Source organism: Aquarana catesbeiana, linkage group LG05, assembly GCF_042186555.1.
Source record: "Aquarana catesbeiana isolate 2022-GZ linkage group LG05, ASM4218655v1, whole genome shotgun sequence".
In the NCBI taxonomy this organism is placed as follows: Eukaryota; Metazoa; Chordata; class Amphibia; order Anura; family Ranidae; genus Aquarana; species Aquarana catesbeiana.
In genome coordinates, this window is record NC_133328.1 from 137,126,819 (window position 1) to 137,152,549 (window position 25,731).

The 25,731-nt window shown below is 42.3% G+C and overlaps 1 long non-coding RNA gene across 1 annotated transcript; it reads right to left on the bottom strand.

The window, feature by feature from the left end:
- Positions 1-1,989: 1,989 nt before the first annotated feature.
- On the bottom strand, positions 1,990-25,369 carry LOC141145829 (uncharacterized). The gene is made up of 4 exons (XR_012244663.1): positions 25,066-25,369; positions 24,347-24,398; positions 3,366-3,431; positions 1,990-2,175 (listed from the first exon to the last, which is right to left on the bottom strand). It is a non-coding gene; the product is annotated as an uncharacterized lncRNA (long non-coding RNA).
- Between the last annotated feature and the right edge of the window lie 362 nt (positions 25,370-25,731).

The following is a 25,731-nucleotide window of genomic DNA, read 5'->3' on the forward strand; positions in this document are numbered from 1 at the left end:
AGCTGATCGCTGGCCTGTGACGTCACCGGAGTGTAGGAGATCCACAACGCATTTCAGAGCATGCGCAAGGCTCACACTGGGCATGCGCGCCCCTTTGTCAAGTGTGAGGAGGACTGGAGAACGGGGAGAATAAAAAGCTCTGCAATCAGAGGAAGAAACCACAACGGCTGGGGAATTAACCATTTAGACATGACCAGCGAACTGGCCTAATGAAAGGAACATGGTTTTAGACTAGTATAGCAGTAATAAGCTGCTGAAAACAATAAACATAGGCTATACTGTATTAAAATATATTTCAATTGATAATATCATGGAAAGGATCTAGGGTGAAAAAATGAAAAAAATTAAGTAGATGAAAAATAGAAAAAAATAAATAAATAAAAATTATATAAAAAATATATATAGATATGATGTACACTAATACCCTCTAACAAAAGGAATATATGAGTAAGCATTGGTTATGATATATGAAGGATATATACATACAATATGTAAAATTAGGCGAAAGGAGATTATGTATATAACAGACCACTTATGTGCTGTGATATACGTAGGTGTGTATGTGTGCACTCCCACGCACATAGATGCATGAACATGCGCCACACACAACAATAAATTAATTAATTAAACATATATATCTATACATACATAATATATCAAATTCTATTTATAAATATGGACGCATACAGAAACTCATCAATTATGTACTGTATACCAAGGAAAGAAAGGCTAAAAACAATTGGAAATTGTAAAAAAGCAGGACACTAACCATATGTTATAAAACAACCATTATAGTATAGTATTAACTTCCAATTCTTCTTTCAACCACTTGGGCGCAAGAGTATCTAAAGTATAGATCCAAAAAGTTTTCACATAGTTTGGAAAAACATTCAGCCTCTGACAGGTGACGGGGTATGGATTCTATCTGTGCTGTCACGTGTCCTCTTCCGCTCTCCTTCCCTGATCTAAGAAGAGCAGCGGTATAGGATTAGAATTTTATAAAAACAAACGCACAGTACTTTATATCTAGATAAAACAGAGTGGATGGCAGTTATTAACCACTTCCCATCCGCAGTATGTAATATGACATCCTGGGCTTTGAGTGGGGATATCTGAATGATGCCTGCAGCTGCAGATATCAGATATCTGATATGCAGATATTCAGATATCATTCTTTTCCACCGGCAATTCCCTGCATCGTAAAAACAATCATATCGGCTGTTCAGCCTCCCGTCACCCTCCCGCTTCTACCGTCTCACCTGTGCGATCCGCCAGACGTTCACAATAGAGAATACTGCAGACCAGATGGTCCCCGGCAGTCTCTATGAAGTTATCACGTCACGTCCGGCCCCGGCAGTTATAAACACTGCCCTGTATTCAGCTAGAAAGGTTCAGGTCGTTTTTTATTTTTTTTTATTTTGATCTCAGTCTTTCCATATCTCTCTGTAAAGAGGACCTGTCATGCCCTATTCCTAATACAAGGAATTCCTTGTAATAGGGATAAAAGTGAATAACATTTTTTTTTAAAGGGACAGTGTAAAAAAAATTAAATAAAAAAAAATAAAATAAACAATAAACAAAAAAAATGTAAAGCGCACCTGTTCCTGCGCGCTTGCATGCAGAAGCGAACGCTTACATATGCCGTGCCCACACATGTAAATGGCATTCAAACCACACATGTGAAGTATCGCAGCAAACGTTAGAGTGGGAGAAACAATTCTATCCCAAGATCTTCTCTGTAACTCTAAACTGGTAACCTGTAAAATGTTAAATAGTTGCCTATGGAGATTTTTAAGTACCAAAGGTTGGCGCCATTCCACGTGTATGTGCAATTTTAAAGAGTGACATGTTGATATCTATTTACTCAGCGTAACATCTTATTTCACATTACACAAAAGGGTGTTAAAAAAAAAATGGACTTTGTAGGCACCAATCATAAAATTAAATACAAATGTTTTATTATACAAAAAATACAAAAAATCAAGCGACATACATATTTAAAACATTGCAATGTATTGCAGAACAATGACTAATGCTCTCTCACATATACATCAAAGCATATAGAGGGGTAACAAAGAGATTACCACCCTCTATTAGGCATAAGAGACATCAAACTAGTGTAACTCTCTACATGTTTCTCAATTGAATGCTTCTTCAGGAGCCTGTTTGAGTCATCTGTAGAGGGAGAGGAGAGAGAACAAACACCAAAATACATAAAATTACTATACATTTGGAACCATATTAGCACAGCGTTTCAGTCAGTATTGGTGAGCACCAATAGGGAGCCAGCCAATGAACCCAGCAACCAGCCAGCAAACGGTGACAAGCAATCACATGCGGGGACGTGTCTGGTAACAGGCTAGTAACAACAGTAACTCATAGTAAGATAATAGAATAAAGAATCCCGGCTTCCAAGAAAATATTAGATAGTACCAAGTAAGACTAGATGGGTGGTAAAATTAGGGCCAAATTCACTGTATAAAGCAGAGAATTGAAAACAGGAGAAAAAAAAGGGGAGAAGGAAAGGAAAGGAACACCCTTTGGTGTAACGCTGAGAATTTGTAGACGTAGGACGTTGGCACTGCTCTACCCATGAAGTCTCCACAGACCATCCTGTGATGAGATTTGGCACCCTGTTTTAAGTTCACATTACACAAAAAATTGGGCTAACTTTAGTGGTTTATTATTTTTAAATTCATGAAACAGTCTTTTTTCCAAAAAAAAAAGTGTTTGAAAATTGCTGCACAAATACTGTGTGACATAAAATGTTGCAATGACTGCCATTTTATTTCCTAGGGTCTCTGCTAAAAGAAATATATAATGTTTGGGGGTTCTGAGTAATATTCTAGCAAAAAATTATGATTTTTACATGTAGGAGCGGAGTGCCAGAATTGGCCTGGTATGGAAGTGGTTAATACATTTTTCAAGCCACAGGGAGGAGCAGCAGGGCGGGAGGGGGAGGAGATCACTCTCACACACAGGCTTCAGGACTGACAGGTAGGAATGGAGGGGGAGAGGGGAAGAGGGAGAGACTCAGCAGAGAGCCGGATGACGGAGGCATGTAAACTGACCATGATATCATGAATCAGAAGCCATGATTACCATGGTCAGCACATACAGGGGGACACAGGAACATGCAGGATCAACCAGGTATTTTACAACATAGAATGGGACAAAGTACACGGAATAAGCACTATGTTTTAGATCATTCCTCAAAGGAAAAGATGCTTGTTTTTTTCCTTTTAAGGTTACAACTGCTTTAAAAACAGGATTTTTGCTAAATGCAGGAATTTTGCTTAGGTGCAGATCTAACTGGTGATTTGCATATTAGGAAATAAGATGTATGGATTGTGGCTCCTACTTACTGATATGGATGCTGGGATGCTAGGCCCATACCAAGACCCAACATGACTGATCTTTGGATCCAAACACTATGTACAGAAAGTGAATATCATTATCATGGTAATACAGAGCACAAAATTTTTTTCAGTATTCTAGATAGTTCAAATCATTAATGACTATTCTTGGGGATCAATCTTTAATATTAAAGGAAACCTATCTTGAGAGAATATAGAAGATAGTTGTCATGCTGATCAGCACTGGCTTCAGTACTTTTAGATGTACTGACCTTGAACAACCTTGCAGATAAGCAGATCTGGTTTTCAAATCTGCATGCTTTTTCTGGGTTACTGACTCAGTATAGCAGCCAAAGACAACCATACGGCTAGTATTCTTCAAAGAGCACCAGCAGTGGCAGTCTCTATATTTCTATATTTATAAGAAAATGTTTCCTTGAAAGCACCTAAAGTAGATTACAGCAAAGCAAACAGATGGTTTAAATAAAAGTACACTATAAAAACTAAACTAATAGTATAGAAACATTCCCTATTAAAGCATAAAAGGTGAACATTTGAAAGCAGAAAGTTTAAACACAGAACTGATTTTAAAACCTATTCTCCAGAGTGATCTAGAGATATATTCTATTTTTCAGGGCAAGGATCCTGTCTCGTTTCAGGAATGACTGACACCTCTTTGTTTCCCAGCTTAGTCCCAAGACTCTTCTAAACATAAAATCACAGGCAGTCAGACAGATAAAGTGTTAAATAAATAAACAAAGCTTTACAGACATTGTCTGCAGTTTTTTTTTTCTGGAACCATGCCATTTGTAGGTTGACTTTAATATCGCCTTCCCCAACCATAACATATCAAGAAGAAAATGACAGACCTTGAGTTTGTAATCCTTTTTGTTACAAAGCTGAACACCAGGAAAACAGCTAACTATACCACTGAAATATTTAACGTATATATGAGCTGTTTTACCTTCAAATATGATTTGTATTTCTAGACATCCAGTCCTGAGATATAAGCCTTACAAGAGGGTACAGCCAGGTTGGTGCAGTTGGGCAGTTCAGCCTGGTCACTTGCCTGCCCCCAGCCTGAAATCGCACAGTAAAGCCTCGTACACATGATAGGATTTTCCGCAGGCAAAGCGTCAGACTTTTGTCTGAAGGGCGTTGGCCATGAACTTGTCTTGCATACAAAAGGCACACAATTGTCGGCCAACAAACACGAATGTAGTACTAGACGCACTACGAGCCGATAAAGAGGAAGTTCAATTGTCAGGCGCCACCCTTTGGGCTCCTTCTGCTAATTTCGTGTTAGTAGAAGTTTGGTGAGTGTTGATTTGAGCTTTTCATTTCACGCTTCTCATATTGCGCTTTTCATTTTGCACTTTTCATTTCGTGCTTTTCAGTTCGTTTCTGAATGGCCGTTCGTCAACCAGACATGTTGCGGAAGCGGAGGAGATAACGTGTTATTTATTATTGGCCTTGGAGTTATTGCTTTGACCCAAGTCCAGTCCAGGAACAGGAGGAGGAGGATTTCTTGGACCAAAATTTTTTGCTTTATTAATCGTGACCAATTAAGTCATATGCCATTGCTGCAGGAGCTCCTGGAAGATAATCTAGATGATTTCACCAACTCTTGGCATTGTTGACCCCCTATATTAAGAAGCAGGACACATGCATGAGGCTTTTATTTTATTTTTTGGTTGAATAATGATTTGATTTGTTACAATTTCTATATTTTTGGATGCATAGAATGCACTTTTTGGTTAAGTCCTATTGGCAGATAGCATGTCTAATTGTATTTGTTTTCTTTTTTTAATGCACAAATTGTGGAGAATAATACTTGGCTATGTGTTTTACTTCAAATGACAGTTTGGGAGTAGGCAGTTACATTTTAAAAAATACAATGTAAAATTAATAAGGGGCACCAACATAGTTGTATCTTTGATCTTAAAAACTACGGGATAATGGTGTTGTGGTAACTTGCCCCCAAAACAAACAAACAAAAAAAAACAAGCATAGTAATATTATTCTTGATATCACTAGAAAATAAAAGCCTTTTAAAATATGTTTGGCAGAACTCCATCAGTATCACCAGAAAAGCAGCTTCATTATTATCCCATTAAAGAAGAAGAGAATGTGCGCTGCATTTTTGAGATTTCATAATTTGCCGCGTCACGAATGTTAATTCTCCATTACGAACATTAGTTTACAAGACCGACCGCTTCTGGCTTGTCCTTGCTTCCGAGCATGCGCGTTTGTACTTTGGACATTTGTCTGATGGACTTGTGTACACATGATCGGAAAATCTGACAACAGACATTTGTCCGCGGAAAATTTATAAGCCTGCCATCCAACATTTGTTCTTGGAAAATCTGACAACAATTGTCCGATGGAGCGTACAAACGGTCAGATTTTAGGCCAACAGTCTGACATCACACAATTCCCAGCTGAAAATCCGATCGTGTGTACGAGGCTTTAGGCTCGGTTCACACTGCCCCAGGTTGTGTGACATGTGAAATCCCATGTTAGTAAATGAGAGCTGTCTTAATTAGCAGTCTCTCCGACTTCATAAAAGGTTACGGAGCTGCAGCGGAGATATGTGAACCGGCTCCATAGAGAGCTGGTCAAAATCTCCTGCTATTGCGAATTGGATGCGGGGAACCCAGTCGGAAAGTAGAGCAGCAGCTCAGAAATGTATCAGCCCTTTAGTTCACTCTGCTATCGTCTATGGACAAAACTTATGTTATCCACTGGAAAAATAATCAAATATATTTCTGCGGTATTAATTTTACCCAAATCTGTTCAGGGCAATCTTTGTTAAATTAAATCTTCCATAAGAAGAAAATATAAATAAAAAGCACCCTGCAAGAAGGTACATTATACTTTGTCTGGTGGGTGATGACTTTAAACTTCACTCTCTTGCAGAACTACAATGGACAACAAATTAGGATTTGTACTTGCACACAATTGGAGGATTGAGGTCAGTACAACTTTTCCTTGCTCACTAACCTAAATTATTTTTTTCTTTACAAAGGGAATTTTTACCCAGCCTAGTGAATGAGGTGAAGTTGTGCTGACTCCAATCATGTACAAGCAAAAAATCCTTTTTTTTTTTTTTTCTTGCACATGATTGGGTATTCTTTGCATAGTGATATTGCACTTTGTTTCACCTTTACTAAGACAAGTGAAAATTCACTTTGAAAGTGAACATTCTCTACTTCTTTAGTAAATCAGAATCACTGGGGTTGATTTACTAAAACTGTAAAGTGCAAAATCTGGTGCAGGTGTGCAGGGTAGCCAATCAGCTTCTAGCTTCAACTTGTTCAGTTAAGCTTTGACAAAAAAAATGGAAGCTGATTGGTTTCTGTGCAGAGCTGCACCAGATTTTACACTTTCCATATTTAGCAAATCAACCCCACTGAGTCCTAAAGCAGGACTCAACCCATTGATTTAACTGGTTCCCAAAACATGCTGGGAAGGATATATTTTGCAACTTCTTGTTCTCTCAACCGAACTGTCAAACCATCAAATGGCTGGTGTCATATTTAACCGCTTCAGCCCCAGAAGATTTTACCCCCTTCCTGACCAGAGCACTTTTTGCGATTCGGCACTGCATCTCTTTAACTGACAATTGCGCGGTCCTTGACATCCTTTTTTTCCCACAAATAGAGCTTGCTTTTGATCACTTCTGCGGTTTTTATTTCTTGCGTTATAAACAAAAAAAGAGCGACAATTTTGAAAAAAAAGCAATATTTTTTATATTTTGCTATAATAAATATCCCCGAAAAATATATAAATTTTTTTTTTTCCCTCAGTTTACGCCGATATGTATTCTTCTGCATATTTTTTTTTCATTAGTAATGGCGGCGATCTGCAATTTTTATCCTGACTGCGACATTATGGCGGACACATCGGACACTTTTGACAATATTTTGGGACCGTTGTCATTTATACAGCGATCAGTGCTATAAAAATGCACTGATTACTGTGTAAATGACACTGACAGGGAAGGTGTTAAACACTAGGGCACGATCAAGGGGTTAAGTGTGTCCTAGGGAGTGATTCTAACTGTGGGGGGATGGGCTTCCACTCAAATGACAGCGATCACTGCTCCCGATGACAGGGAGCAGTGATCTTTGTCATGTCACTAGGCAGAACGGGGAAATGCCTTGTTTACATCTCCCCGTTCTGCGGCTCCGTGACACGATCGCCTGAACACAGGCGGACATCAAGTCGGCTGGTCTCACGGGCACGGTCACGCTGTACATGGCGGGCGCGCGTGCCCGCTAGCCCCTCCAATTAAAGGGGACGTACAGGTACGCCCATTTGCCCACCGCTGCCATTGTGCATAATGTATATCGGAGTGCAGCGGTCGGCAAATGGTTAGTCACATGTGCAGCACCACAACAAATACAGATCAAACAAATTCTAAGATGGCAGCTTCCTTGGCTGTAAAGGATCAGAGGGTTTAGTTCCACTTTAATGTTTTGTCAGTTAAGCAATGGAAGGATCAGGACGAACTGCTGCCGGGTGACATTTGAGGGTGTATGTTTGCCTTACAGCTGCACTAGTTTTCATTTTTCCTGCCTTTAGCACAATCGTTGATGTCACTAAATATCAATGGATATGAAAAAAAAAACAAAAATCAAAGGTGTTGTATGAGTGAGTACATTTTGGAGCTCTTCTGCCTCTCACAAAATCTGCCCTCAGATCAAGTTGTGTAAGGATTGGACAGAAAGCAAATGTGTTAATTTCACCATTTCATTACATGTGATGGGTTATAGTACTGTACAGAGGAGTGAGTGAAAGACATTCAGACTTACCAATATTGAATCTTACCAACAATAATGCCCTGTACACACGATCGGATTTTCCGACAACAAATGTTGGATGTCAGCTTGGTGGCGGAAAGTCCGACCGTGTGTATGCTCCATCAAACATTTGTTGGCGGACTTTCCGCCAACAAATGTTGGCTAGCAGGTTCTCAAATTTTCCATCAACAAATTTTTGTTGTCGGATTTTCCGATTGTGTGTACACTAGTCCATCGCACCAAAGTCCACGCATGCTCGGAATCAAGTACGAGCCGGAAGCGCTCAGTCTTGTAAAACTAGCGTTCGTAAAAGAGAAATCACATACGTCGTGTATGTCACTACGTTCGTAATTGTTCGCCAACATTTGTGTGACTGTGTGTATGCAAGGCAAGTGGGAGCCAACAACCTTTGAACAAAAATCCACGGTTTTGTTGTCGGAAAGTCCGATCGTGTGTACGGGGCATTAGACTTACACACATCCACCAAAGCCATGATGTCCAAAATCTTTTCTTTTATTAGATGAAAGCCTGACAAATTCTTCTTTTGAATGCTCCCAATTGAAAAACAGATATCATACAGGGAGGCTTAAAGCGGTTGTAAACCCTGATTTGTTATTTTTACCTAATAGGGCTTACTTGTAGGTAAAATGAATAACACTGTTTAGGAGATATTCACCCTGCATGCAGCCGCTGACATTAGCGGTGCATGTGCTCTGAAGATCCGGCATACCGTGAGGGATCTTCAGAGCTTCTTGCCGGAGCTGAGGGATCCCGCACGCGAGTGACGTCATCGTGGCTCCGGCCACTCAGAGCACCGGACTACCCTCCTCATTAGCTGAGACAGCAGCACGGCGCCATTGGCTGCCGCTGCTGTCAAAGTCAGTCAGCCAATGAGGAGACAAAGGGGGTGGGGACAGGCTGTGGCTCCATGTCTGAATGGACACAGGGAACTGTGGCTTGGCTTGGGTGCCCCCATAGCAAGGTGCTTGCTGTGGGTGCACTCAACAGGAGGGAGGGGCCAGGAGCACTGAAGAGGGACCTGAGAAGAGGAGGATCTGGACTGCTCTGTGCATAACCACTGCACAGAGCAGGTAAGTATAACTTGTTTGCTATTTTTACCTAAAAAAAAAAAAACGAGACTTCACATGACTTGTAGTAACAGATATAGTCCAGCAGTCAGAAAGCTACGATATTGTACCTAGTAAGTGCCCACTTTGAAAATAAAGAGTTTTTAGTCACTGAAACATTTGGTTACAGAAATACTTTCAAGTTTGCTCTGTGTTATCTGCTCTTATTGATTTTGATAGTTTTTGTGTACAATATGATATAATAGCAGCACACAGCCAAAACATAATATTTTTTTCCCTGTCATTTAGTCAGAAGAAGTTAGAATAAGGACTAAGAAAACTGGGATCCATAAATTGTCCTCTAGCTTGTTTTGAACTGTAAAAAGAATTTCCACATTTGTTCAAACCAATATTTATAGTCACATGTCCATTGTAATAAAACTAAGAGGTATTCTGGCTCAAGCATTTTTACTTTAGGCCAAAGTGTTTAACAGGAAATTATACTATGTTTCAGCATGTACAAATGGTTTGAGTTATCTTTGCAGTTATTACCTGAAAGTAATTTTGGTATGATATTCAAATTTAACAGGTTGTTTATTCTTATTTCTCTTTTGTATTCTGTATGGTGGTTTGAAGATTAGCCACTAGGGGTAGACCTCAATGGTTTAATGCAATTTGTCCTTATCTCTCTCTTTCTTTTTCTATCCTTCTAATATATGTCAAGCCAAAAACGTTTTTTTTCTAGTTTTAGATATAGTGGGGAGAGTTAGAACTCATGTCTGTTTTTTTACTCCTATCTAGGGCTCTGTTGGAGAGATTTTCACTCATTTTTGTCCTCCCACAATAGTTTCAGCAGACAGACAGGAATGAAGGGTAAATCTACAATTGGGACACAGAAAAAAATCTGACTGGGGTTTGAGCCTTCCCCTACTCTTTAAAACAAAGCATTTTTATTTGTGTTTGTGTTGCTGTTGGATAGTTCTCCTTACTTCCTGTCTGGTAAAATGTTGTCAACAGGACAGGAAGTAAAAAAAAATCTCTCCAACTAAGCCTTGTGTAACAGTTTAACTCTTTCTCCACTTTATTCAATACCAAGAAACATATTTTGGCTTGATATACAATTTAAAGCAGTATTACACCCAAAACCAGAAATGTAATCTGACCAGTAACACATTTCCTGTCTTAGGGTGTCTCTTCTCTGGATGAAGAAGCAATAGAGACACCTTTGGAAAGCAGTATTGTCAAACTGGGGAGAGGGTAGTGTTAGATGCACTAGCAGATTTAAATGGCTAACAAATTATAGCTGAACTTCAGCTAACACTTTAACAAGTAATTGCAGTTTTTTTTCCTTTTTGGGATACTTATTCTACAAAAATGAATAAAATCTGACCATTGTAAGCACACCTCTCAGTGTTAAATGTTTTGTCTCAACCCTCTAACTGCCACTTTAGCTTGACAGCTTGGTCTGGTAGCCTCCCTGATGATATTCCCGCGTGTGGCTCGGGGTTAAATTTCAGCACCATTAGCGGTAACCCTGAGCCACACTCGGGATTACATCTCAGGATCCTGGAGCAGTATACTTACCTTGTCCCCAGGATCCTGCGATGCCCCCCGCGCTGTCTGCGGGCTCCGTCCTCTGTCCGAAGCCTCTCTGTGCCAGGCTCCGTTCCCTGCGAGCGTCGCGATGCACGGGGGTGGAGCCTGGCGGCAAATAAAAAAAAACGTCAAAATCATAACACATACAGTACTGTAATCTTACAGATTACAGTACTGTATGAAATCATTTCACTTCCCTTCTGTCCCCAGTGCTTTGGCCCATGCCCTGCATGCAGTTTTATATTATATATACTGTTCTTTCTGCCTGGAAACTTGAGATTGTCCATAGCAACCAAAAATTGTCCCTTTACGTCAAAAGTGTCTTTAGATCAGCTAGAAAACAGCGATAATACCCCCTTCCCGCCGACCGTACGCAGATGTGCGTACTCGGCTTTTGGGGTTTATACCGGGATGATGCCCGCAGCTGCAGGCATCATCCCAGTACCGTTGTTTTGAGCCGGCGATCGGCTACCCGTATATAACAACCGATGCGGCTAAAAGCCTCTCAGCTGTTATACCGGAGGAGCGGGAGGGGTCACCTCCCGCCACTCTTACCGGGCCTCCCGTGCGATCGGGAGGCCCGGTGTCCAATCGGCTGCCTCCGGTGGCTGGGGACGGGCTGGAACAAAGCCATGAATGGCTTCGTTCCAGCCTTCTAATTGTAAACGCGGAAGCGACGTCATGACGTCACTTCCCGTTTACTCAGCTGCCAATGGCGCCGAATTTTAAAAAATACACAGTATTCAGAATCACCGTTTTCGGCAATCTGAATACTTTGAAGTGCAGAGGAGGGATCGGGGGTCTTTTAGACCCCCGATCCCTCCATAAAGAGTACCTGTCACCACCTATTACTGTCACAAGGGATGTTTACATTCCTTGTGACAGCAATAAAAGTAAAAAACAAACATTTTTTTTTTAAACACAATTTATAGGTATAAAGATAAATAAAATCAATTAAAAAAAAAAATTTTTTAAAGCGCCCCCGTCCCCACGAGCTCACGCAGCGATGAAAACGCATATGGAAGTCACGCCCACATATGTAAACGGTGTTCAAATCACACATGTGAGGTATCACTGCGATCGTCAGACCGAGAGCAATAATTCTAGCCCTAGACCTCCTCTGTAACTCTAACCTGGTAACCGTAAAAAAAATTTAAACCGTTGCCTATGGAAATTCATAGCTACCATAGTTTGTCGCCATTCCACGAGTGCGTGCAATTATAAAGCGTGACATGTTTGGTATCTATTTACTCAGCGTAACATCATCTTTCACATTCTACAAAAAATTGGGGTAACTTTACTGTTTGGATTTTTTAAAATTCATGAAAGTGTCCCTTTTCCAAAAATTTGCGTTTAAAACACCACTGCACAAATACTGTGTGATATAAAATATTGCAACAATCTCCATTTTATTCTCTAGATTCTCTGATAAAAAATATATATATATAATGTTTGGGGGTTCTAAGTAATTTTCTAGCAAAAAATATGAATTTTAACTTGTAAACACCAAATTTCAAAAATAGGCTTAGTCATGAAACGGATACATTAGAGAACACTTGCAGAATTGAGCAATAGTGAATCGTGGGGAAATGTATTTTATTATTATTACATTATTTTTTTTTTTAATTATTTATATTTATTTATTATATTATAATTTATGATTTTGTGTTTCAAACTTCATCATACCCGGGATATCTACTAGACTCTTGGTGGATAGATATAAGTGTGTATTGCTAAGAATTACAGACCTACACTATAAAACGCCAAATTTCTATGCAAAATAATTGTACCGCTTTGAGACGCAAAAATCTGAAATAATCATACCGCCAGGGAGGTTAAAGTGGTTGTACACCGCTGCCCTTTTTTTATTTTTATTTTTTTTTGGGAACGTGCAAGGTAAAGGCATAATGTGCTAGTGTGCATTGCATACTAGCACATTATGTTAAACTTACCTTAAAATGAAGCCCTCCCGGCAAGGCCTAAAAAGAAAACTAAAGCAATGCCAAACTTGGTAAGCTGAAACATATTATAATTTTTTTTTTAGGTTTAATACTGCCTTAAAGTGGAAGTAAACTTCCATCTCTTGCTTTTACCTATAGGTAAGCCTATAATAAGGCTTACCTATAGGTAGGGTAAATATCTCCTAAACATGCACCCTTTAGGAGATATTTACTGTACATGTAGCCAGTGACATCACTGGCACATGCGCTCTGAAGGAACGACCACCTGTGCCATTCCTTCAGAGCCCTGTGCCTTGAACGGCGACTCCCGTGTGCATGCATGGGAGTGACGTTATCGCAGCTCCAGCCAGTCACAGAGCCAGAGTCCACGAACCCCAAAGCAAGACAGCCATTAAAGTGCCTACAGTGCTGACATCTCGGCGCTGGAAGAGCTTTGTTTTAAGATAAGTTTAACATAATGTACTAGTATGCAGTGCATACTAGCACATTATGACATAACCTTGCAGGTTTCAAAAAAAAAAAAAAGTCCAGCAGTTTACAACTGCTTTAACAACTATTAAGATAATGCATCAATAGGGATGAGTCGAACAGGCAAAACATTTGTTCGAACACGCGAACACCGTTAAAGTCTATGGGACACAAATGTTAGAAATCAAAAGTACTAATTTTAAAGGCTTATATGCAAGTTTTTGCATAAAAATTGTTTGGGGACCCGAGTTCTGCCCCAGGGGAATGTATCAATGCAAAAAAAGTTTTAAAAACAGACGTTTTTTCGGGAGCAGTGATTTTAATAATGATTAAAGTGAAACAATAAAAATAAAATATTCCTTTAAATATTGTGCCTGGGGGGTATCCTTAGTATGCCTGTAAAGTAATGCATTTTCCCAGTGTTTAGAACAATGCCACAGCAAAATGACATTCCTAAAGGAAAAAATGTCATTTAAAACTACTCGGGGCAGTAATGTATTGTCGGATCCCGGCAATATAGATGAAAATAATTGAAAAAAACGACATGGGTCCCCCCCCCAGTTCATTACCAGGCCCTTTGGGTCTGGTATGGATATTAAGAGGAACCCCGCACCTGAATGAAAAAAAAATGGCGTGGGGGTCCGCCAGGCCCCCAGGCACTATATACTCTGAACAGCAGTATATATACTATACAGCCTGCCCTATATTCTCTGCATAAAATTGGGCCTTAGGTGTTGGTGGTGCCAGAACACTGTAAGCCCTCACAATTACCCTTGTTGGGCCCAGGAATGGGTCCTGTTGTGAAATAGTATATTAAGAATTGTAATTACATGCCCCTGTTAAGCAGGAGCAGAAAAATTGGGCCTTGGGTGGTGGTGCCAGAACACTGTAACCCCTCACAGATACACTTGTTGGGTGCAGGAACGGGCCCTGCGTTGAAATATTCTATCAAAAATTGAAATTTCGCAGGCTTTTGCAGAATCAGGGAGGCCATGCAGTGTAGGTTTGCAGAGGCATTCGATTCTGAGTCCTCTGGGTCATTGAAGATCACATGATCTGTAACAACCTCCTCCCAGCCACATACATATCCTTGGGTTTCTGGGGACTGAAAACCATCCCTTCAGGACTGCTGCTGAGTGTTATCCTTTACATCCATGCTGACACTCCTCCTCCTCCTCTTCTTCCTGTGTGTTTGGCGGGCCCCCTTGAATGCTATCTGGATAAAGGGGGCCTTGAGAGGTAAGGAAGTCCTCCTCTTCCTCCCGCTGTTCTGCCTCAAATGCCCTGTCAATGCTTCGACGAAGTGTGTGCTCCAACAGGAAGACTAGAGGGACAGTGTTACTGATGTATGCATTGTCACTGCTCACCATCCTTGTGGCCTCCTCAAATGGTGACAGGACAGTGCATGCATCCTTGATCAGTAGCCACTGGCGTGGCAAAAAGAAGCCAAGCTCCCTTGACCCTGTCCTGGTGCCATACTCGCACAGGTACTCATTGATGGCCCTCTGCTGTGTGTGCAGCCACTGCAGCATTTCCAATGTTGAGTTCCATATGGTGGGCATGTCACAAAGGAGGCGCTTGGTGGGCAGGTTGCATTTCCTTTGAATGTAAACCAGCCGAGCACTGGCATTGTATGACCGGCGCAAATGACCACAGACTTTTCTGGCCTGCCTCAGGAGATCCTGTAAGCCTGGGTACCTGCTCAAGAACTGCTGCACAATCCAAATTCAGGATGTGTGCCAAACAAGGAACATGGGTCAAGTGTCCCTATGGTAGGGCGGAAAGAAGGTTGGTGCCATTATAGCATACAACCATTCCTGTCTGAAGCTGGCATGGCGTCAACCACCTCTGAGCCTGCCCCTGCAGAGCTGTCAGAATCTCTTCCCCAGTGTTGCTCCTGTCCCCTAGGCAGACCAACTCAAGCACTACATGGCATCTTTTAGCCTGCCTGCTTGCGTAGCCCCTTGAACGCTTACGGAGCACTGCTGGTTCAAAGGACAAATCTGCAGAAAAGGGCCATAGAGGAAGAAGAAGAGGAGGGGGTGGAGGAGAGAGATGTGGTAGAATCACCACTAGCATTTTGGAGGCGTGGTGGCGGAACAAGCTCCAACAACACTGAACTCTGTCTTACATCCTTCCAAGGTGCCAGCAGAGTTACCCAGTGCGCTGTGAAGGAAAGGTAACGTCCCTGCCTATGCCTTCTGGACCATAAGTCAGCAGTAATATGAACCTTACTGCTGCCCGCTCTGTCCAACGAGGCCAAAACATTGCCTTCCACATGCCGGTAGAGAACTGGAATGGCCTTCTGTGAAAAGAAATGGTGTTTTGGAATCTGACACTGAGTACAGCACATTCCACAAATTCACAAAAGGGGGCAGAGTCTACCAGCTGAAAAGGCAGCAGTTGCAGTTGCTGGCAACTTGGCCAAGCTAGCATTTAGACACTGAGCATGTGGATGGCTGGGACCAAATTTCTTTTTACGGTTCAGCAACTGGGGTAGGGAAATTTGCCTGCTAAAATCAGATGGGTGTATACTGCTAGCAGATTGGCTGCAAGTACTAGGGACACCTATTGCTATGCCTTCATTCCTCTCAGTGCAGGTTTTTGAGAGGACTGGATGTATAGTAGGGTAGGAGATCCCAAATGAGGAGCAAGGAGAAGTCCATCTTTTTCTTTGATGTGGGTATTTTAAATGCTGTTGCGGACTGGATGGCAGGTCATCATATGTCTGGTCAAGCATGTGGTGCCCAAGCGGCTGCTGTTCTGGTCACGCTTGATCTGCTTCAGACATAGGTAGCGAACAGCAACAGTGTGATCTGCTGCACACGTGTGGAAAAAGGCCCACACCAAGGAACTTTTAAAAGTCAGAGGGGAGTCAGTAGTGCCCTGCACACGCGGAGCTCTGCGGTGTGATGCAATAGGGTGGCTGCCCTTAAGCTGCCCCCTAGAGGACATCCTGCCTCATTGGAGTTGTGCCTCCTCCTCCTCCTCTTCTCTTCTCTCAGGCACTCAAGTACAGTCAGTGACCTCATCATCCCCTCCCTCTTCATCACTGGAGCAAACTTGGCAGTATGCTGCAGCTGGGGGAATATGACTGGCAGTTTCTTGTCCTTCTTGGGCACCCCCTCTCTCTAGGCTCACGTTACTCCCTTCCTCAACCTGGGAACCAACATCGGAGCCTTCAAATCACTGCTCATCCTCCAGCAGCATGTACCCAACACTGTGGTCGAATAATTCTGGAGACCCCTCCATGCATGATGGTGGGGCTACGGAAGGCGTGTCTGTGGACAAGGAGGCGGTGAAATAGGCTGCTTTGGCAGCTGTGTTGGAAGGCAAACTACTCTGAGCCTGGGTGACAGAGGATGAAGAGGATGAGGACGGCTTTGTTATCCACTCCACCAACTCTTCTGCATGTTCTGGCTCAGTAACATGGCCAGCAGCAGAAAAAAGCACAAGCGTGCTCCACGGCCACCTGTAGAGGATGCACCATGTCCACGACCAGCACTGTTGACTGTAGACACAGAGGCTGCTTGCCCTCTTTTAGTGGCCTGTGAGCGTCGGACTCTCCTTGGTGGCCTTCCAGACATGATGTATATTTTGTTTTGCAACACCACACTACACTGTATTAGATACTGTGTACACCGCCTGCACTGTATTAGCAACTGTACTACAGCTGCACTGTATTGTGTACTGTGTACACCACTAGAAGTGTAGTAGAAACTGTACACACTGTATTAGATACTGTGTACACCGCCTACACTGATTAGCAACTGTACTATGGCTGCATTGTATTGTGTACTGTGTACCCCACCAGAAGTGTAGTAGAAACTGTACACACTGTATTAGATACTGTGTATACCGGCTGCACTGTATTAGCAACTGTAGTACGGCTGCACTGTATTGTGTACTGGGTACACCACCAGAAGTGTAGTAGAAACTGTACACAATGTATTAGATACTGTGTACACCACCTGCACTGTATTAGCAACTGTACTACGGCTGCACTGTATTGTGTACTGTGTACACCACCAGAAGTGTAGTAGAAACTGTACACAATATATTAGATACTGTGTACACTGCCTGCACTGTATTAGCAACTGTACTACGGCTGCACTGTATTGTGTACTGTGTACACCACCAGAAGTGTAGTAGAAACTGTACACACTGTATTAGATACTGTGCACACCGCCTGCACTGTATTAGCAACTTTACTACGGATGCACTGTATTGTGTACTGTGTACACCACCAGAAGTGTAGTAGACACTGTACACACTGTATTAGATACTGTGTACACCGCCTGAAGTGTATTAGAAACAATACACCACAAAATGCACTGTAGATGTAGGTTACACTGGATGCAGAGTGTATATATATATATATATATATATATATATATATATATATATATATATATATATATATATATATATATTAATACACTGCCTGCACTGACTGAATATAAAGTAAACACTGAATATATAGTCTATGCCCGTGATGGCAAACCTTGGCACCCCAGATGTTTTGGGACTACATTTCCCATGATGCTCATGCACTCTGCCGTGTAGTTGAGCGTCATGGGAAATGTAGTTCCAAAACATCTGGGGTGTCAAGGTTCGTCATCACTGGTCTATGCTAAATGCAGAGTATATACAGTATCTCACAAAAGGGAGTACACCCATCACATTTTTGTAAATATTTTATTATATCTTTTCATGTGACAACACTGCAGAAATGGCACTTTGCTACAATGTAAAGTAGTGAGTGTACAGCTTGTATAACAGTGTAAATTTGCTGTCCACTCAAAATAACTCAAGACACAGCCATTAATGTCTAAACCGCTGGTAACAAAAGTGAGTACACCCCTAAATAAAAATGTCCAACTTGGGCCCAATTAGCCATTTTCCCTCCCCGGTGTCATGTGACTCGTTAGTGTTACAAGGTCTCAGGTGTAACTGGGGAGCAGGTGTGTTAAATTTGGTGTTATCGCTCTCACTCTCTCATACTGGTCACTGGATGTTCAACATGGCACCTCATGGCAAAGAACTCTCTGTGGATCTGAAAAAAAGAATTGTTGCTCTACATAAAGATGGCCTAGGCTATAGGAAGATTGCCAAGACCTTGAAACTGAGCTGTAGCATGGTGGCCAAGACTATACAGCAGTTTAACAGGACAGGTTCCACTCAGAACAGGCCTCGCCATGGTCGGCCAAAGAAGTTGAGTGCAATTGCTTGGTGTCACATCCAGAGGTTGTCTTTGGGAAATAGAGGTGTGAGTGCGGCCAGCATTGCTGCAGAGGTTGAAGGGGTGGGGGGTCAGCCTGCTCAAACAATATGTCGCACACTGCATTAAATTGGCATTGGCATGGCTGTTGTCCCAGAAGGAAGCCTCTTCTAAAGATGATGCACAAAAAAGCCTGCAAACAGTTTGCTAAAGTCAAGCAGATTTAGGACATGGATTACTGGAACCATGTCCTGTGGTCTGATGAGACCAAGATAAACTTATTTGGTTCAGATGGTGTCAAGCGTGTGTGGCGACAACCAGGTGAGGAGTACAAAGACAAGTGTGTCTTGCCTACAGTCAACCATGGTGGTGGGAGTGTCATGGTCTTGGGCTGCATGAGTGCTGCCAGCACTGGGAAGCTACAGTTCTTTGAGGGAACCATGAATGCCAACATGTACTGTGACATACTGAAGCATTGCATGATCCCCTCCCTTCGGAGACTGGGCCGCAGGGCAGTATTCCAACATGATAACGACCCCAAACACACCTCCAAGATGACCACTGCCTTACTAAAGAAGCTGAGGGTAAAGGTGATGGACTGGCCAAGCATGTCTCCAGACCTAAATCCTATTGGGCATCTGTGGGGCATCCTCAAAATGAAAGGTGCAGGAGCGCAAGGTCTCTAACATCCACCAGCACCGTGATGTCATCTTGGAGGAATGGGAGAGGACCCCAGTGGCAACCTTTTTAAGCTCTGGTGAACTCCATGCCCAAGAGGGTTAAGGCATTGCTGGAAAATAATGGTGGCTACACAGAATATTGACACTCTGTGCCCAATTTGGACATTTTCACTTGTACTCACTTTTGTTGCCAGCGGTTTAGACATTAATGGCTGTGTGTTGAGTTATTCAGTATTGTCACATGAAAAGATATAATAAAATATTTACAAAAATGTGAGGGTGTACTCACTTTTGTGAGATACCATATATATATATATATATATATATATATATATATATATATATATATATATATATATATATATATATATTACACTGCCACTAACTGAATAACCTGCTTGCTTAATCTAAATCAGGCTATCTCTCTGTCCACACCAACAACACTACACATGGCCGTCATGTAAGCAGCCTTATATAGTGTGGGGTGTGGACTCAGTCCCCCTGAGCTATGATTGTCCAAAGGCACCCTGCCTTTGGCCAATTATGGCTCTCTTAGCAGAGGCCAAAGCATGCAGGTCAGGTGCATGCATGGTCAGGCCAATCATCATACAGCAATGCACTGCGATGTCGCAGTGCATTATGGGGCATTCCCTATAATGTCCTATAATGTTTTCTCATTGGCGAACGGGTGAACACCCGATATTGGTGTCGAATAGGGATGAACTTCGAGTTCGAGTCGAACTCATGTTCGACTCGAACATTAGCTGTTCGCAAGTTCGCCGAACACCGAACAATTTGGGGTGTTCGCGGCAAATTCAAATGCCGCGGAACACCCTTTAAAAGTCTATGGGAGAAATCAAAAGTGCTAATTTTAAAGGCTTATATGCAAGTTATTGTCATAAAAAGTGTTTGGGGACCTGGGTCCTGCCCCAGGGGACATGTATCAATGCAAAAAAAAGTTTTAAAAACGGACGTTTTTTCAGGAGCAGTGATTTTAATAATACAATAAAAGTGTAATATCCCTTTAAATTTCGTACCTGGGGGGTGTCTATAGTATGCCTGTAAAGGGGCGCATGTTTCCCGTGTTTAGAACAGTCTGACAGCAAAATGACATTTGGAAGGAAAAAACACATTTAAAACTACCCGCGGCTATTGCATTGCCGACAATACACATAGAAGTTCATTGATAAAAACGGCATGGGAATTCCCCCCAGGGAAACCCCGAACCAAAATTAAAAAAAAAAAAAATGACGTGGGGGGGTCCCCCTAAATTCCATACCAGGCCCTTCAGGTCTGGTATGGATATTAAGGGGAACCCCGGCCAAAATTTTAAAAAAAAAATGACGTGGGGTTCCCCCTAAATTCCATACCAGACCCTTCACGTCTGGTATGGATTTTAAGGGGAACCCCGCGCCAAAAAAAAAAAAAAAACGGCGTGGGGTTCCCCCAAAAATCCATACCAGACCCTTATCCGAGCACGCAACCTGGCAGGCCGCAGGAAAAGAGGGGGGGACGAGAGTGCGCCCCCCCCCTCCTGAACCGTACCAGGCCACATGCCCTCAACATTGGGAGGGTGCTTTGGGGTAGCCCCCCAAAACACCTTGTCCCCATGTTGATGAGGACAAGGGCCTCATCCCCACAACCGTGGCCGGTGGTTGTGGGGGTCTGCGGGCGGGGGGCTTATCGGAATCTGGAAGCCCCCTTTAACAAGGGGACCCCCAGATCCCGGCCCCCCCCCCTGTGTGAAATGGTAAGGGGGTACTTACCCCTACCATTTCACTAAAAAACTGTCAAAATAGTTAAAAATGACAAGAGACAGTTTTTGACAATTCCTTTATTTAAATGCTTCTTCTATCTTCCTTCATCTTCTTCTGGTTCTTCTGGCTCTTCTGGTTCTTCCTCCGGCGTTCTCGTCCAGCATCTTCTCCGCGGCGTCTTCTATCTTCTTCTCCTCGGGCCGCTCCGCACCCATGGCATGAGGGGAGGCTCCCGCTCTTCTCTTCATCTTCTTCTTCATCCTCTTCTCTTCTTCATCTTCTTCATCTTCATCTTCTCTTCTTTTCTTCTGCGGGCTGCTCCGCATCCATGCATGGAGGGAGGCTCCCGCTGTGTGACGGCGTCTCCTCGTCTGACGGTTCTTAAATAACGGGGGGCGGGGCCACCCGGTGACCCCGCCCCCCTCTGACGCACGGGACATGACGGGACTTCCCTGTGGCATTCCCCGTGACGTCAAAGGGAAGTCCCGTCAAGTCACCGTGCGTCAGAGGGGGCGGGGTCACCGGGTGGCCCCGCCCCCCGTTATTTAAGAACCGTCAGACGAGGAGACGCCGTCACACAGCGGGAGCCTCCCTCCATGCATGGATGCGGAGCGGCCCGCAGAAGAAAAGAAGAGAAGATGAAGATGAAGAAGATGAAGAAGAGAAGAGGATGAAGAAGAAGATGAAGAGAAGAGCGGGAGCCTCCCCTCATGCCATGGGTGCGGAGCGGCCCGAGGAGAAGAAGATAGAAGACGCCGCGGAGAAGATGCTGGACGAGAACGCCGGAGGAAGAACCAGAAGAGTCAGAAGAACCAGAAGAAGAAGAAGATGAAGGAAGATAGAAGAAGCATTTAAATAAAGGAATTGTCAAAAACTGTCTCTTGTCATTTTTAACTATTTTGACAGTTTTTTAGTGAAATGGTAGGGGTAAGTACCCCCTTACCATTTCACACAGGGGGGGGCCGGGATCTGGGGGTCCCCTTGTTAAAGGGGGCTTCCAGATTCCGATAAGCCCCCCGCCCGCAGACCCCCACAACCACCGGCCACGGTTGTGGGGATGAGGCCCTTGTCCTCATCAACATGGGGACAAGGTGTTTTGGGGGGCTACCCCAAAGCACCCTCCCAATGTTGAGGGCATGTGGCCTGGTACGGTTCAGGGGGGGGGGCCGCACTCTCGTCCCCCCCTCTTTTCCTGCGGCCTGCCAGGTTGCGTGCTCGGATAAGGGTCTGGTATGGATTTTTGGGGGAACCCCACGCCGTTTTTTTTTTTTTTTTTGGCGCGGGGTTCCCCTTAAAATCCATACCAGACGTGAAGGGTCTGGTATGGAATTTAGGGGGAACCCCACGTCATTTTTTTTTTAAATTTTGGCCGGGGTTCCCCTTAATATCCATACCAGACCTGAAGGGCCTGGTATGGAATTTAGGGGGACCCCCCCACGTAATTTTTTTTTTTTTTAATTTTGGTTCGGGGTTTCCCTGGGGGGAATTCCCATGCCGTTTTTATCAATGAACTTCTATGTGTATTGTCGGCAATGCAATAGCCGCGGGTAGTTTTAAATGTGTTTTTTCCTTCCAAATGTCATTTTGCTGTCAGACTGTTCTAAACACAGGAAACATGCGCCCCTTTACAGGCATACTATAGACACCCCCCAGGTACGAAATTTAAAGGGATATTACACTTTTATTGTTTGACTTTAAGCATTATTAAAATCACTGCTCCTGAAAAAACGTCCGTTTTTAAAACTTTTTTTTGCATTGATCCATGTCCCCTGGGGCAGGACCCAGGTCCCCAAACACTTTTTATGACAATAACTTGCATATAAGCCTTTAAAATTAGCACTTTTGATTATTCATGTTCGTGTCCCATAGACTTTAACGGTGTTCGCGTGTTCGAGCGAACTTTTTTCCTGTTCGCATGTTCTGGTGCGAACCGAACAGGGGGGTGTTCGGCTCATCCCTAGTGTCGAATTTATGTTCGACCCAAACATCAAGCTCATCCCTAGGCATCAACCATCAAGAGCATGCATTCTTTATATTGAGTGGCCAACTCATAGACATACATAGTAAGAAGTATTAAAGGCAGAATTTCACTTTTCAGAATAAACAGTAGCTTCTTTCAATGTCCTTTCTGCACAAGCTAATTCAAGTGGTTCTATATATCACACTTCATTTCACCTCATTCATGGAAGCTTTCAATTTTCCATGTTTCTGTTTGATGTTTTCAACAATGCCTTTTGCTTACATAACTTCCTGTAGATCATTTCCCTTCATGCACTGCTTTGCTGCATCACAGAATAAGTGTGCATTAGCAGTCTGGACCATACCTCTCTCATTACTACCACCTCTTGTTTAATTTACACCCACTTTCTATAAAATCTGATTGTACAATCTCCTTTAGATCTACCATCAGCTATGTATTGCAAGGGCCTATCTGATTTGATACAAATTAAATAGATTGTTCAGGTGGGTCCTTCTATTACATAGTTTTGGTAAATCTAAAGGAAATTGTACAAAGATTGTACAAGCAGATTGCATAGTGCATGGCCATCTTTATACTAGTACATAGAGGGGAGTGGACAGAGCCACTCATTAACATTTCCACATAGCAGGAACTCATATTTCCCCACGCATTTTTTTGGGGTGTTTTGGAGCGTCTCTGCTCATCACGCATAGGGAAGCCCATTCACTTGAATGGGCTGCCCTATGCGTGAAAAATGCCCCAAAGAAGTTCCAGAACTTTTTTAGAGCGGAGCATGGTGTGTTTTTTACAGTGCTTTTTTGTGCACTTGTGGCATGTTTGTTGCACAGCAGACGTAAACCTGATACCCATGCTTGGGGTACCATTAACATTTAGGTGCGAGTGGTGAGTGTTTGCAGCACATTTCCAAAATGCGCAGCAAAGTGAGTATTTTCTCTGTGTGTTTGTCGTGCGTTCAGAAATGCACAGATCTGAATTGAGTCTCATTGTTCTTGTATAAACACACCAATTTCACTTTCAGGCCCCACTCACACCTCGCATAGTGGGATTTACCATTGCCTTACACATTACAAAGTAGCTCATAGGACATTTTGGCATGTTGCAGTTTGCACTTTTTTTACTGTAGGTTTTCCTGCATTTGTCGTTTGGCAACATGAGTGTTTGTTTCTGCGTTTAGGGAGCCATTAACAATTAATAGCACTGAAAATTCCACTAGTTTATTTTAGGTTTATAAAGGTGGATTATACAATCTACTTTAGAATATAATGCTATATAGTAATTGGACACACCATTCCATCCAATCACTTAATATCCAATCAGGCAGGCTCTTGCACTACATAGTTGATGGAAGATGTAAAGGACATTATAGAATCAGATTGTATAGTGTATGGTGAGCTTTACAGACTTCCAGAGACACACATCTCATTTTTTCAATACTACAGCTCTGCTCCACTTACACTGCTTGCCATTGCTCAGCTCCTCCACACTCTGCCAAATGAACGATCGGTGCTAGATGAAGGAACAAAAAAGAATTGATCACTGGCTGTGTATTTAGTGAGAACTGATAAGATTATATGGACTGATGATTAGATTATGTGACCACAGAGGCGGGGGGGTCAGGTGCAGGGTCTGTGTCAATGAGTTCAGTTAGTGAACTACTTCCTTGTACTGATTTTTATGTCCTAAATACCAAATTCAGGAAGGAGCAAGAAGTAATGGAAACATTTTCTATGAACACACCAGGGGCTGAGGTAAGCCCTTGTTCTAAAAGACAGAGATAGCCTTTTCTTTTCGGCAACAGAAGCACAATAATGGTATAGTGGTACACAGGGGAGCTGGAATAATAATAATAATAAAGAAAACAGTGAACTTAGCTTTTAAAGCACAATCATTTTTGTAGCACTGCAAAACAGAGTATGTATGTACTGAGCAAATATGGCTGTCGCATTTAAAAATATTATTACAAGTTATGCATAGTAACAACATTCTTAAAACATTAACAGATAGCAATATGATTAATCACATCAAGCTAGTCTCTTTTACATGATTATCCACAAAAATTCAAACAAGACTATACATTCCCTTTAAGTCATTCTGATTTGACATTAGCTCTTGCATTAACAATATGCATTATGACAGTTTCTTTTTATGCACTATTCTAAAGTAAAGTACTCACAAATACAGCCTTTTGACATAATTTTTTCTTCTGCAGTTCTCGGCACCATGATGAAACAATGCTCTTTAATCGTATCCAAGTCTACATGTGCACTAAGTTAAGATTTATAAAATGACTTGTACTGCATCCAGTACCTTGGCAAGCAAGATGAAATTCACTATCTTATAAAACAACAACAACAAAAAATTGATGTGTAAATTTTAAACAATCATCCAACCACATTGCCAGGAAACTAATACCACAAGGGGTACTGTTTCAATATCGCTGATGCAGATGAATAAACATTTCACTCCAAGCCTGTGAGCCTGTTGAGACAACAAAAAGGAATTGTACTCAATTGTATTTTCCTTTGAGGAGACAAGGATATTATACACACCAAACAGAACGTGTTGGCATGCAAAGGGTGTTTTTTTCTTTAAAAGAACTGCTCCATAAATAAAAAGGTTGGTATATAAGAACAGAAGTACAATAGAGAATGACCAGATGTATTTCTGTTGTTATATGTTAAATTTTGACTTTGATTTATTATGCTTTATGTACATAGGCTGTTGCATGATTCCATTGCTACATCCATGTATGCTATTTTATACAGTATTATGCCAATATCTTTAATAAAAGGAGTATATTGCTGATGAATGATATGCCACTTACAATTAGGGTTCGTTC